A 16,145-nucleotide genomic window follows, 5' to 3' on the forward strand; every position below is an offset into this window, starting at 1 on the left:
CGCCTCGCCACTTGATTCTCGGAATACCCGGAATAGCAAACGTAACTATCTTTGCATGACAGTCCAGAATAGCATGGTACGGAGATTAACAGCTGAAAATCTTTGACAAAATACTGTTCCATTGAGTTTCAGCTTTGCAATTTGAAATCTTCATTTCCTGAATCAATTTTCCGATTGTTTTGGGTTCTAAAATGGTTTGAGGTCGAGTCATTTGAGCTTGGTCTGTTGTTTGGCAGGGCTGTTTCTTGCTTGGAATTGATTCCTGGACTATTTGATCTCACTTTCTGGGCTTGAAATTGGTTTTAAACTACTGTTGATTGCTGCTCTGTAGCTGCTGATTCCTTACCCTTTTTTCCTTTTGTTTCTTCTACATCCAGGTACATATCTCCTGAAACCTGTAATCTGATGCTCAAGTTGAAAGTGAAAAAAAATAATGGAAGTTTGGAGTTTTGATGTTCAGTTGTGTATGTTGTTCATATGTTAAGCTTGTTATTTGAATCCTTCTTTATGTAAAGCTTAGCTTGTTATGCTGAACATTAAGGTAGCTTAAGTTCTATGCATCTAATATGCACAATATGCGGATCCTGTTGAATAGAGCTAGTAGTAGTTTATCTAGTTTGAATGGCTTTTCGATTACTGAGTTATGTAGATTCCACTTTTTTTTTGTAGATGCAGGTTTGGTATTGCCCTGTAGTAGTTTTGCTAGGGATATGATGTAATAATTGAACTCTTGTCACTCCTGAAGCATGGAAACTATGAAAGATTAATTGTATGATAGTATGGATTTTTCAGTGTTTAAAAAGTTTGTTATCATGTTTGAAATGTTAGTTTAAGCTTTAAGTTTTGAGTATCATGTGAGTGTGTTTAAGCCTGACAGGCGATTTGAATTTGTTGCTACTCTACTATTAATTGGTACTTCAGCAGCTAGTCATTAGTTAATTGGATTCTTTGGTAGTTTGAAGACAATTTTCTAGATTCGTTGAGTTCTATTCCATCGCAGTGCTTAAAATTAGTTTGAGGTTTAAAGATTTGAGGCTGCATATCGTTTAATTGTCAAAAATGAAGCCCTGTTTTGTGTTTAAAACCAGTGATGAGTTTTGTTTGTAAAATGTTGCTTCCTTTAGGGACTCGATCTTGAGTCCCCACTTCTCAGCTTCAATGCTTTCAAATTGGGCCTGCTATTGAGGTTTGGCCCAAACCTTTTTTTTAAAATTGTTGGTTCTTTAGCCACGATCTGTTATTGGGCTCATCGTGATTTTGGGCTCCTATTGAGCCCAGGTTTGAAACGGAAATTGGATTCACATCAATGCTGAAATTAATTCTGATATTTGCATCCCATTCTGAATTGGGCTTTCTTCTGAGATTTGGTATAGATCTTTTGGCCAAAATTGATAGTCCACCAACAATTGAAAAATACAGTATGCCGTTAGATTTAAGTTTTAAAAGGAAAAAGGGTGTTTGTTTAATAACTGCGTCTTCTAAGTTCGAACTTTGATAAAACGTCTTGTGAATTCTTAGGATTTCCTTCCTTCAACCAAGCTTCTTTAAATAATCGAGGTGTACCGTGCCGAACAAAAATTACAATTGCACGGCCCTCGCTTTAATTAATCTTGTTTATCCTTGAAATCGAGGTGTGCCATTTAGCGAATTTCCATGGCCCTCCCAAAGTCGCAAACGTGTAGCTGCTTTAGGCGCGTATTTTAATAATTTATTTTCCTAAATTCGGGTGCACATTTATGTGACCCAAATCCAAATCTCAACGTTAGATAAAATGTGTTAAGGACTGCGGGTACATTTATGTGACGTGGTTCGAAACATATTTTAAATGACGTTGCAATCTTCTTTTAATTAATTAAATAAAAGCGGTTAAAAAGTTAAAATTGCACAGTAGATCTAAAATGTTTAAAATCAGATAACTAGGCCAATTATGACAGTTGAGCGACCGTGCTAGAACCACGGAACTCGGGAATGCCTAACACCTTCTCCCGGGTTAACAGAATTCCTTACCCGGAATTCTGGTTCGCAGACTGTAATACAGAGTCAACCTTTTCCTCGATTCGGGATTTGAAACTGGTGACTTGGGACACCATAAATCTCCCAAGTGGCGACTCTGAATCCTTTAAATAAATAATCCCGTTTCGATTGTCCTTTAATTGTAAAAACTACATATCCCTTTATACCCTCCTGGGGTATAGGAAAAAGGAGGTGTGACAGAACTCATCAGGAAAAGTATGGTAAGATTTGCTGTGACTGTACCTTTCGTGTGAGTAGTCAAAAGGAATGTATGACTCCTTCAAACATGTCAAGTCTGGATTCTTCTTTAGACCCATCATTTTGAGAAAACCTCTACCCTTGCAATTTTCTGGCATTAACAAACCCGGAGTTTCCCACGGTATACCATCCAGTCCTCCTATTTCCTCTAGTAGGGGTGTCATCTCAATGTCTCCGAAGCGGAATACTGACCTATCACAATCCCAGAATAGAGTGGCAGCTTCTATGATTTTGTTGTTGGGTTGAATTTCCAGGAGAGAAGGTAGATTTCCTAGATATTTCCTGACAAGAGCTTGATCACTGGAATGAAGATCTTCCCACCAGTTAGCAATTTGGGATGGATGTTGGTGACCATGCAGAATCTGGGGACCTTGTGCCTCATTTCTACAAGACAAAAGTGTTAGGCCCTTACCCCTACTAGACTCGACTATTAAATACCAATAATTGGTATACCAAGCATTTAGTCCTCCAAATAAATGCACAAAACGTGGTAGTGTCCGTTTGGGTTTTGGGAAAACCCGGTGGACTTTGGACAAGACTATCTTAAAGAGTCATTATGCGGACAACATAACTGACTCGGCTAGGTTTGACAATGATGCATGCACAATTAAACAGAGTAGGGTTTCTATGGGGTATTAGACTGGTACCCTTGAGCGGACAACTCAAGAGGGAAAGGCGCGGAACCGTCGACTCCACCGTTGATCGACTGATTTTACCGCAAATATGCCTTTGCCGGATTTAGGGGGTGATAATATCGAAAGGGCGCAACCACTCATTATAAGCGTTGCTATGGCATTTTGTTTGGCACGAGTGGAATAGGATGTTGAGTATGCAGTTACAATAGTTAACAAGTTGTCACGTATTTGCACGTTCACAAAGTAATGATTACAACAGTTTCTCATAATTTATAACAGTATTAAACAAAAGCGATAAGAGCATTAAGAGAAATAAAGGAAAGAAACAAAGAGCCAAGTCAGTTTCATAGTAGAAGAAGGAATAAATACTTAAAGGCATTTAAACAAGTAAAGACATATAAAGAAGCATAAAGTCACAAATTGAATGAAATGGTAAAAGCCTTAAAGAAATCCCCAGCAGAGTCGCCATGCTGTCGATGCCCCCTTTTTCTCGCGAAATCGGGTTTATGACATTTGGGCGGACAACTCTTTTCCTCTTGGGAATTGGGTTTGAATTGGAGAGTCGCCACCTAATGATTAAGTGCATGAGGACACTAAGAAACACTTTTGATTTAGAAAACCAGAGATTGGGTAAAGGCTTGAAATTATCTCGAGGGGAAGGTGTTAGGCACCCCTCAAGATCCACTGGTGTGGTTTCCGGCCATGCTATAATTCTGACTTTAAATGAAGACAACAAGTAGACAAGCAAGAATTACAAATACGGGGTAGTTTTCACATAATGGTTGCAAGCAATTGAAGTAAAAGAAGTTAAAGAAGCTGAAGTTTGGGAAGAAAGTAGTTTTGATGTTCTGAAAATAAACAAGTAAAGGGAAGAGGTTTTCACATAATTTCTGCAAGCAATTAAAGTAAAAGAAGTTAAAGAAGCTGAAAATTGAGCAGTTTTTAAAATTCTGAAAATAAACAAGTAAGAGGAAGTGGGTCCTAGGTTTATAAATAATATGGATCACCCCACACAACACCCGGTAACCATTTATACACGTGGTGTTATCGTGTGGTCATCATATCTATATCTACCCTTTCCCACCCCGTTAAGGTATTAAACGCGGAATGGTCTCGTTTTCCTATTGCATGCTACTACCCATCCCAAATCCTATCAGCCCCGGAGGCATTTGGGACTACTAGTCCTAAAGGGAAGGGAGATTTGGCTTTTGTGGTTTAAAAGGATAAAATTATAAGGCGACAATCAAAACACGTAGAGCAGATATGGGGAAACACATAACAATTAAAAAGCTCAAACAGGCCTCCTCAACTTAAAGACGGATTGTTTAGCATGTCTTGCACATACTGGTTATGGTCTTAATTAAACTTAAAGGAAACGGAAGGTATACTGATTTATTACATATTTTAGATAAGAAACCCGAATCAGACCTGCCTGCTGGTTAGACTTTAACGAAGTCTGATTTCATTAACTAATTCACCTTATGGCTTGCCTAGGCGAAACCTATAGGCATGATATCTAACAATGCAGGAGCGTACTAATTTTTTAAGAAGAAGACTTGTTGGTTACACAAAAGCATAAGCTCTATGGATATTAAACAAAGCTATTACTGATTTTAGACTTATAGGCAAAATAGACGATTCAGATTTAGTTGATAGCTCCTATAGGCATGCTCTCCAGATGCTAAATAATTTTAAAACGTTACAGTCGAAATAAAAGTGCAGAAGTCCTATAGGCATGGTGTCTAGAATGCTGTTTGTTGTTCAAACCTATAAATACGTTTGCCTAGTGATAGATGCATATGCTGAATTCAGGAAATCATATAGCCATGTTATCTATGTGATATGCAAAAATGCGGAAACCTAAAGACATAGTTTCTATATGAAAATGCAGAAAGCTATAAACGTGGTTCTTATAAAATTCAGAAGTGTAGAAACTTATAGGTATGGTTTCTATATGAAATGCAGAATCTATAAACAGGAGTTCTATATGGAAATGCAGAGCCTATAGCCATGTTTTCTAGATAATACAGAAGTGCAGAAATTTATAAGCATGGTTTCTATACGAAAATGCAGAACTTATGGACGTGATTTCTATATGAGATATGTAACCTATAAACATGATTTCTATATGAAAATGCAGAATTGAAAGCAGGATATGATTGCAGAAGTGTATTAAATTCCTATGAACATGATATTTACCTCTTTTGCATGCATGATGTACCCTCCCTTTTTCACTAAAAGCCCCAATAGTTATTACAAGATTATTACAACCCAGAATTGAATAAGAAAAAAAAGAAGTAAAATTACATCAGAAAAACTAGAAAAATCCCAACCAAGGAGAGCCTGATTCAGTCTTCTGTCTAAAGCATGAAGTAAACCAACCCCAAAGATCAGATTTCCAAAGCCTTTCTCATTTTTGAGTGTGTCAGAGTTCCCAAGAGCCTCATGGACTCCGGGCAGTGCTTACACTCAAATTCATTACAGAATTGAATTATAGTGCAGTGTGAAAGGGCCAGCCCTCAAATGTCCAAGTTCAGAGGAAACTCAAGGTCCCAAAGCAAGGCTCATAGGAGGGGGGCAGAACTTAGAGGCTAGGAGAGAGTGTGAGTGCAATAGAGGGGATTCTGGGAAAACCAAGACAGGCTGGTGGTCATACTCAGCAATTGGAGGTGCTGGCACACCCCAACCAGCCTGCTAGCCACATTGTTTGGGAGTTAGGATCCCTTAAAGGATCAAGTCCATACATGAGCAACAATTTGGATGTTGCCATGTTCTGAACTTTAAACTCAAACACATAGAGGGGAATAGGGGTATAGGGATTCACAGCAGAAACAAATGCCAAGAGAAGAACATACATATTTAACACTAAACATAAATAGCATAGTAGACAGGATTGTGGAAGCTGCAAAATAAATACATTGGGATGAGGCTGAAAACTAAACTAGAACATACCAGTTTCAGGGAAACAAAAGAACAAAGCAGTAGTCTTGTGAAGCCAAAGTGCAAACAAATAGTCAGAATGCTATGATCAGGGAACTATGATACTTGAGTAGTGTGAAAGTGTTGAATGGATGGTTTGTGATTGAAAGTTGGTCGTATTAACTGTGTATATTGTGTTAAAGAAAGTCATGTATTTTATAGTGTAGAAAGCAAGCATAAATAGGTAAGAAAATAGTTTGGAAATCAATTTCACAAGGTTTCTCTTTAATTAAGGGATTCTGATTTCAAACGGGTAAAAATAATTAAGGAAAGCGACTAATCAAACATCTTTTCAAAGCAGTACAAGAGGGGTAAATACATAGAGGTATATTTAAGGAAAAGTCTTGACAGCACACGATTTGTGCAAATAAGAAAAGGAAATCAATTAAACTGCCAGTAAATCCAAAGGTTTGAATTTGGTATGGATGAATCCAGTCAGAAAAGGTGGAGAAAGGTCTTACTTAAAGAAAAATCAGTAACAATCAATTAAACCTAAAGAACAGGATTCTTAATCAATCATAAGTTGGAAAACCTTTTCGAAAGAAAGAATTTATCACACATATAAAACATACAGTCATGCACAAGCACGAAGAACTGTCATACCAATCAGTAGAAGAGTCTAGCATAGGAAAAGTTCCGAGTTGTAAACACAGAAGTTCAGCTTAGCTCGTAGACTCAGAATGAGTCTAAAAGAGTCTAGGGTTCCAAAATAGAACCCTAGTCCAAACACAAGATCAATCTCGTCAAAACCCCAAATTGTAGGGTTTCCAACTCGAATCAGATATAGAGACGAGGAGACAAATAACAAACAGATACAATAGTGAGTTTGAAACAACAAAGTGAAGAAACTAATTTGGAACATAGTGGGGGGTAGAAAGAACATGTTTAAGAAAACCTGGGATTTAAACAAGTCCAGAAGAGAGACGAGGTAGTATAACACTTAAGAAAACAGTAGACGAAACATGTTTAAAGAGAACTCAAACAAGGTCCAGCAAAAAGGCAAGAAAAGAACTTAAGAACTCAGTAGGAGATACATACAGTAGGAGAACACAAAAATACCAGAAAAGTATATCAACAAGACATATAGGAAAACACAGTAGGACGAACATGTAAGCATGGTGTAGAAAGCAAATAGAAAGACAAGACATAGAAGAACATATAGTAGAAAAACATAAGAAAGCAGTAGGAACACATGCGTGACAAATATACACAAAGAAAAAGGAAAAGAACAGTCGGAGAAAACATTTTGAGTTTTTTCAAAAACCCTAAGTCGGAGAGAAGTAATTTTTGAAAGAAAAATAGGGGAAAACGTTTTAAAACTCAAATAGAGGACAGATATAGAACCGATCTAAGAAAAGTAACAGAGAAAACCTCGGATAGCTAGGGTTTCAGAGGAACCCTAAAGCGAGAAAGGCTCGGAAAAGGTCCGATCTAAGTCGGTGAGTCAGAACCAGGCTCGAAATGCTTTGGATATGCCGGAGCAAAGCCGGAGAAGCCATAGAACCTTGAATCGGAGAGGATCTAACCGGACACCCTCGAGGTCAGACCTCGAAACTTCGAACACCAAGCGTTCAAGAGCAGAGGGAGGTGAGTGTAGGCCATCCATGGCCTAAGAGGCCATGGATTCCGGTTTGCGGTTGAAAATGGCAGAAGGCGATTAGGGTTTCAAGAACCTTCGAGAGAGTTTGAGAGAGGAGAGTGTTTGGGGGCGGCTGAGAGAAGAGAGGGAGGGGATTAGGGTAGTCATTTAGGTTTAATTATAGAAGGGTGGCTAGGAGCCGTTGATCTCAGAGATCAACGGTCCAGATCAAAAGGGCTTGGGTCGGGTAACTAAAACGGGTTGAGGGTATGGGATTGGGCTGGTCCAGTTGGGATTCAAAATTGGGTCAGCTAGGGGGGTCAATGTGGCTATAATCGAAATGTAATGGGGCTGTAATTGAAACGAAATTAGGCCAAATTTTAAATAGCCAGTTTTCCCCTTTTTATTTTATAAAAATAGTAAACATGATTTTGAAAGCAAGTTAAACGTACTGGATCAGTTAATAATATACAAATAATAATTTAAAAATATTGGAACCAATTTTATAATTATAAAATATTATTAATTCTCAAAATAGGCTAAAATTGCAATTATATGCAATTTGACAATACCAAATAAATTTGTAAAAATGTATAAAAATTACTCTAGCTATATTTTGGTATAAATATGAGAATAAAATAAGTTATTCACCAAGATGATAATTTTGGCAATAATTATTGTTTTTTATACTGCTAAAATGGACAATAAATTGAGTAAAAAGAAAAAAATCTTTTAAAAATTAGAAAAAATACTAAAACACTTAGGCATACTTATACATGCATATATATAGTATTTGAAAGTATTTTGCATATAAAAAATAGACGGGGCAAAATTGGGTATCAACAGTCACCGCTCCCGAAATTTATGATATGCCACCTCGCTAACAAATCTATCTTGCCAAACCTCCGGCCTTCTGGTTCTAGCAATGCCCCCACCTGAGGCTCACCTCCTCCTCCTACCTCTTCTTCTTCCCCAACTTCCTCCTCAGCACCTACTTCTTCCTCTCCAGATAATGAAGCTGTGGGAGAGGTGGAGTATTCCCCACTACCTGTTGTTGAGTCCTCAGACGACTCAGAAATAACATTTGTTGGTGCTTGGGCAGCGGGTGATGGTGGAGGAGTGTCTCGTAGCCTAAACCTCTCCGGCCAGTCAGGGATGTGTATTGGTACTGAGTCGGAGGAAATTTCCCGGGATGGCTCATACTCACTCCCCGAGGAATGTGAAGCAGCTCTATCAGTAGTTTTGATCAGCTTTCTTGTCTTTTTAATGTTTTTCCGGACTTGGGGAGTGAGTTTTATCATTTTCTGCTTCCCTCCCCGGGTAGATTCTCTTCTGCCTGGTTGTTTGCCTCGTTGTCTCACCATTGTCTGCAATCATAATTCAATCAGCTTGTTAGTGTCAGTGTAATCAGTTAAGAACAAAGTTGCAGAAGCAGGAAAGAAAAATTGCAGACAGGTTGCAGAAGTTACCCAGTGCGGGCCGCACAAAATCAACTGCGGCCGCACTAAGGTCACCGTGTACTGCACAAAATCAATCGCGGCCGCACTGGGCTAGTGCGGACCGCACAAAATGTAGTGCGGCCGCACTGCCTGAGGTTCAGCAATCAGAAGGTTACCAGTGCAGTCCGCACAAAATGATAGTGCGGACCGCACTGGGGCACCGCGGACCACACAGAAACGACTGCGGTCTGCACTTAGTGCCCAGTTGTGGCACTAAATTAGGGCTCCATGTATTTTGATTCTGGGTCCAATTTTCCACCTAAGTAGTGTCTCTACATGATTACCCATTGATTTTAACTATCTATGTCTATGTTAACCTAAAAATTAACAACCCTAACCTACTCTATGAAAGAAAATATGAGAAGAAAAGAAAGGAAAGTAAGAAAAACAACAATTTAAACAAAATTAACAAAATTAAACAAGTAGAAAGGAGTGTAATGTTACCAGTTATGAGATGAGATGAATATAGACATGTGATTTTTGACCCTCCCAAGATTTTACACATTTTAGCATAAATAATCAATTTAGGTTTAATATTGATATTTTTGACTCTTTTACTTTATTTTCATTACAAAAAATAAAAATTACAAAAAAATATATATATTCTTTATCTTTAGGTTAAAGTCAATAGTATGTTTATATTTATAATACTATAACATTTGAAAATAAATTAAAAAAAAATTTGCTTCACTCGTAGTATTTAGTTTTATATTAGTTAATTTTAATTTAGAGTGATTATTACATTTTTGTAGATACATTGTATTTTTTTATCTTTTTAACCTATGTTTAAATCCAAAAAGACATGGTCCAACCCAATTACCCTTAGCCCATTCTTTCAAACCCATTAGCGCACTTAAGTGCAAGATTTAATCATAGCCATCTATTTCCTTCTAATCCAATGGTCATCATCCTTCCCATCTCCATATAAAATACTCCATTATAGAAACTCTACCCCAAGTTTTCAATAGCTAGAATTAGGACCTTGTTTGCTAAAATTAATACTCCAACTGCAATAGTAAACAGAAACGACGCCGGAGATTTCACAAAAAGCAGAGAACTTTCTATGGTTGGCTCAGGCGATCTACACCCACTGTCTGCTCAATCGGATCTGATTTTTCATAACTGCTTCTTCTTCTAATTTTCAATTTTGAAACTATGGAATCCAATGGGGTTTGATTGAGGTCGTTTTGGTTTCGAGCTTTCCGGCACTGATTCGAGCTCCGGTCGGCGATCTCGGTTGAAACGTTTTCTTTTTTCTTGCTCTCCATTTTCGGAGCTGAAGCTTGATCTCACTGTATGCAACAAAAAGGTTAGAATTCAATAACAAAGGTCTATTTTCATTTAAATATGCTTTTGGTTAGTTTTCTGGAACGAAAATGTGACTTTCTCCAGTCACATTAGTAAGTGACGTGATTTGTGAATGAGCAATGCTTCCTCTGTTAGTTTTCTTGAATTAGTTTCATTATTGAGGATTTGACTAGGAGGAAGTGATAATGAAAATTCTTGGGTGATTTGGTTTTACTGCCCTATGAGTTCCTTTATTTATTTCTGTTGTGGAAATTTTTTCCTAATTCATTTTTGTATCCTCTTAGAAAATGATGCGATGTTTCTTTTATTCTTGGTTGAAAACGATTCTTATTAAAGAATCTATGAAGACAAAATTGATCTTGTATTGTCTTCATCTGGAAACATTGCACGTTGAAGGAAAGCAATAAATGTGGTTAGAATTTTAAATACAAATTTTGATATTAATGGTCTTCCTATGGTAGTTGTAAATAGTTTTCATAAGTCTAATAATTTAATTGGCCTTGTAAATAATCTTTAAGTAGGAATCTTATACTCTTTCCACAATCCTTACTCCATAAATTCATGGCTTTGCAATAATCGCAAATTTGGGAAAAATAATCATGAACATTCGTAGTTTGCTTTAGTTGAGTATAATTTCTTGGAATAATTTGAGGCGTGTCATGCCAAATAAAATCTCAAACTCATGGCCCTCACTTAATTAATTTTAATCCTTAAGAAATCGAGGTGTGCCATTTAGTTAAGTTTTTCATGGCCCTCGCAAAGTTGAAAATGCGTAGTTGCTTTAGGCGCGTAATTTAAAATTACCTTCCTAAACTCGGGTGTGCATTTCATGTGACCCAAATCCAAATCTTAATAACGTTGAATAAAATGTGTTTCGAATTGCGGGTGCATTTCATGTGACGCAGTCCAAAGGCATGTTTTAGCCGATGTTAAATTCTTTAAAAATGAATAAAAGCGGTTATAAAGTTAAAATTGTATCATAGGCTAAAACATGTATTAAAATCAGATAATAAGCCAATTGTAATAGTTTAAGCGACCGTGCTAGAACCACGGAATCCGGGGGTGCCTAACACCTTCCCCGGGTTAACAGAATTCCTTATTCAGAATTTCTGGTTCGCAGACTTCAAAAGGAAAGTCGAAATTTTCCTCGATTTGGGATTCAAAATAAACCGGTGACTTGGGACACCAAATAACCTGTCCCAAGTGGCGACTCTGATTTGAATAAATAATTCCATTTCGAATAATGTCACTTAAATTGAAAAAACTCCCTTATACACTACCATTCGGGGGTGATGTGTAAAAAAGGAGGGGTGACAATGAGGAATGATGATTCTAAACAGTTAGTTACGAGCAGAGACACGGATGAACAATGTTTATATGCTTCTGAGAGTGAATAGTTCGGAAAGGGTAAAAGGAGGCCCTCAGACCCTATTTATAGAAAAGGGCCTAGGGCCCAGTCTCACCAACCAGTGCGGACCGCACAAAATGGACCGCGGTCCGCACTGCACAACTTTGTTCAAGCTTGAGAAGGCAACGCTCTGCGGTCCGCACAAAATGTACTGCGACCCCAGAGGTCCACCGCGGACCGCACAAAATGTAGTGCGGCCGCGGTGGCAAACTTCAGAGAGATCACACTTCACCCTTTACCAGTGCGGTCCGCACAAAAATGGTAGTGCGGCCGCACTGGAAACTTCAGAGACCTGTGCATTTTTCCACTATGTTCTGCACTACATCGACTCAATCATGTAACATCTCACAACCATTTAGCCCAAAAATCAATCCTACATTACAACAAAAATCAAAGAAAAACAAGAATAAAAACACATGGGTTGCCTCCCAAGAAGCGCCTGATTTAACTCGCGGCATGACTCATGTTACCATCCTATCATTTGAAATGAACAACAGCCACCACATGGCTATCATCAAACTTCCCCAAATAGTGATTCACTCTATGCCCATTCACTCTAAAAACTTCCCCACTTTTGTTCTTCAAATCAAGAGCACCAAACGGGGTCACACACACTACTTCAAATGGTCCGCTCCACTTTGACTTCAGCTTTCCCGGGAACAACCTTAGTCGAGAATTGAATAAGAGCACCAAATCTCTCACCTTGAACTCCTTGCCCCGAGTATATTTGTCATGAAGGTATTTCATTTTATCCTTATACGGGGACGAACTAGAGTAGGCATGGAACCTAAATTCATCAAGCTCATTGAGTTGCTCCACCCGAAGATTAGCAGCAATATCCCAATCAAGATTCAACTTCTTCAATGGCCTTATGCTCCAACTCCACTGGTAAATGATATGCTTTCCCAAACATCAACCGGTACGGCGACATACCAATTGGAGTCTTGTAAGCGGTTCAGTAAGCCCATAGAGCATCATCTAACATTTTAGACCAATCGGTCCTATTGGCATTGACGGTTTTGGACAAGATGCTCTGTATCTCCCTGTTGGACACTTCAACCTGGCCACTTGCTTGAGGATGATAAGGTGTAGACACTTTGTGGTTGACACCATACTTAGAAAGCAAGGCATCAAAAGCTCCATTACAAAAATGCGATCCTCCATCACTAATAATTGGCCGAGGGGTGCCAAACCTTGTGAAAATGTTCTTATTCAGAAATGCTACCACACTCCTAGCTTCATTGTTGGGCAAGGCCACAGCCTCAACCCATTTTGAGACATAATCAACCGCTACAAGAATGTAAGTGTTTGCGCACGAGCTTACAAAATGGCCCATAAAATCGATACCCCATACATCAAAGATATCAACTTCAAGTATTGTGTTTAGAGGCATCTCATCTTTCTTGGAAATCCCGCCCGCTCGTTGACATTGATCACACCTTTTTACTAGATCACTTGCATCTTTGAACAAGGTTGGCCAATAAAAACCACAACTCAGAACTTTCGAACCCGTCCTCGCCCCTCCATGATGGCCGCCATAGGGGGAGGAATGACAAGCCTCTAGGATGCTAAATTGCTCCTCCTTAGGTACACACCTCCGGATCACTCCGTCGGTGAAAATCTTGAACAAGTATGGCTCGTCCCAATAGAAGTCCAGACTGTCCCGTTTGAGCTTCTTCATTTGGTTAGAAGAGAGCTCACACGGGATGATGCCTGTCACAATGAAATTAGCAATGTCCGCAAACCATGGCATATCACACATCGACACAGAAAGTAGTTGCTCATCGGGGAATATATCATCGATCTCTAGGCCATCACACGGCCTACCTTCCTCCTCCAAGCGGGACAAATGATCCGCCACTTGGTTTTCGCTACCTTTCCGGTCCACAATCTCCAAATCAAACTCTTGAAGTAATAAGACCCATCACATCAGTCTAGCTTTGGAGTCTTTCTTTGTCATCAAATATCTAAGAGCTGCATGATCGGTGTGCACTAGGACTTTGGCTCCCATAAGATATGGCCGAAATTTTTCCATGGCGAACACAATAGCCAATAATTCCTTCTCAGTCACAGTGTAGTTCCTTTGAGCCTCGTTCATTGTCTTGCTCGCATAGTACACTGGATGAAATATTTTGTTCACTCTTTGACCCAAAACTGCCCCAACCGCCACATCACTCGCATCGCACATGAGCTCGAAAGGCAAGCTCCAATATGGTGAGGTAATGATCGGGGTGGTGGTCAACTTATGCTTGAGCAGTTCAAAGGCTTGCATACATCTCTCATCAAATACGAACTTTGTATCCTTTTCTAGCAACTTTCATAGAGGATTCACTACATTCGAAAAGTCCTTGATAAATTACAAGTAGAACCCTGCATGCCCAAGAAAACTTCTAACCCCCTTGACAGAAGTGGGGGGAGGAAGTCTTGAAATCACCTCAATTTTGACTTTGTCAACCTCAATCCATTCTTTGAAATCTTATGGCCCAAAACTATGCCCTCCTCAACCATGAAGTGGCATTTTTCCCAATTTAGCAAAAGATTGGTGTCTTCACACCGGGCCAAAACTCTATCCAGATTTCCCAAACACTCTTCAAATGAATCACCAACCACACTGAAGTCATCCATGAACAACTCTAATATATCTTTCACCATATCGGTGAAAATGGCCATCATACACCGTTGGAATGTTGTCGGTGCATTGCACAACCCAAAGGGCATCCGAGAGAAAGCAAAGGTGCCATATGGACAAGTAAAGGTTGTCTTCTCCTGATCCTCCGGAGCTATCAAAGTTTGATTGTACCCTGAATAACCATCCAAGAAACAATAGAAGGCACACCCAGCAAGGCGTTCAAGCATCTGGTCCAGGAAAGGCAATGGGAAGTGATCCTTGCGGGTCACCTTGTTCAGCTTGCGATTGTCCATGCACACCCTCCAACCGTTCACTGTCCGGGTTGGAATAAGTTCATTATTAGCATTGGTCAGCACGGTCGTACCACCCTTCTTCGGCACACATTGCAGCGGAGAAGTCCATGAGCTGTTAGAGATAGGATACACCACGCCGGCATCTAACCACTTGATCACCTCTTTTTTCACAACTTCTTGCATTGCCTCATTGAGCCTCCTTTGATGTTCCAAGGAGGGTTTCGCTTCATCTTCCAGAATAATCTTGTGCATATAGAATGCAGGGCTTATTCCCCAAACATCAGCTAGAGTACATCCAATTGCCTTTTTCCGCTTTTTGAGCACCGCCAATGTGGCATCTACCTGCATTTAGTAAGACAAGAGGAAAGAATAACTGGTAAAGTTGAATTAGAGCCCAAGAATTCATACCTAGGTGTGGAGGTAATGGCTTCAACTCCAAAACCGGGGGTTCCTCAATTGAAGCTTTGTTGGAGGTGTTTTTCTATTTTCAATATCCAAAGAAAGTTTCCTAGGCTCATAAGAATAAGAGCCCATTCCATGTAAAGCATTCACGCACTCCACTCGGCTCGCATCATCATTGACATCCAAATTCAATAATACGACCTCCAAAGGGTCCTCAACATTGATCATTGCACTGGTATCATCAATTATCATAGCTGACTAAATCCACAAATGAGCACACTTCGGTACAATTGGGCTGCTTCATTGACTTGCACACAAGGAATACTACCTTTTTATCACCCACCCGAAAAGTGAGTTCCCCTGCTTCCACATCAACTAGAGCCTTCCCCGTAGCAAGGAAAGGTCTCCCCAACATGATCGGGACTTCATAGTCGACCTCACAATCCAAGATCACAAAATCAGCTGGCAAGATAAATTTGTCCACCCGGACAAGCACATCATCAACTATACCCAATGGTCGCTTCATTGATCTATCCGCCATTTGTAATCTCATGGAAGGGTGCCTTAGTGGACCAATACCCAAAGTCTTGAAAATTGAATAGGGCATCAAATTGATACTTGCCCCTAGGTCACACAAAGCTTTAGCAAAGTCTGCACTCCCAATAGTGCAAGGTATTGTGAAAGCACCGGGATCCTCCAACTTCGGAGCCATTGAATACACTATAGCATTAACTTGGTGGGTCATCTTGATCGTTTCAAAGTCTATGGATCTCTTCTTTGTAACCAAATCTTTAATGAATTTGGCATAGCCAGGCATTTGCTCCAAAGCCTCTATCAAAGGCACATTGATAGATAGGCTCTTCATCATATCAATGAACTTTTTAAACTAATTCTCGTTCTTTTGCTTGGCTAGCCTTTGAGGATAAGGTGGAGGGGGCCTAGGCAAGGGTGCCTTAGCTTTTGGCACAACCGGCTCCGGCATGTTAATTACGTGTTCCCTAGACGGGTTCATGTCATTTTGTGTTTCCACCTCGGCATCTTGAATATCAATCTTTACTTCTTGATTCGCATTCTCATCAACCACATTCTCAACCACCAAAGGAACTTCATCTTCTTGCAACTCAACTTCATCAACCAAAACT

This window comes from Nicotiana attenuata, chromosome 5 (genome assembly GCF_001879085.1).
Source record: "Nicotiana attenuata strain UT chromosome 5, NIATTr2, whole genome shotgun sequence".
Lineage (NCBI taxonomy): Eukaryota > Viridiplantae > Streptophyta > Magnoliopsida > Solanales > Solanaceae > Nicotiana > Nicotiana attenuata.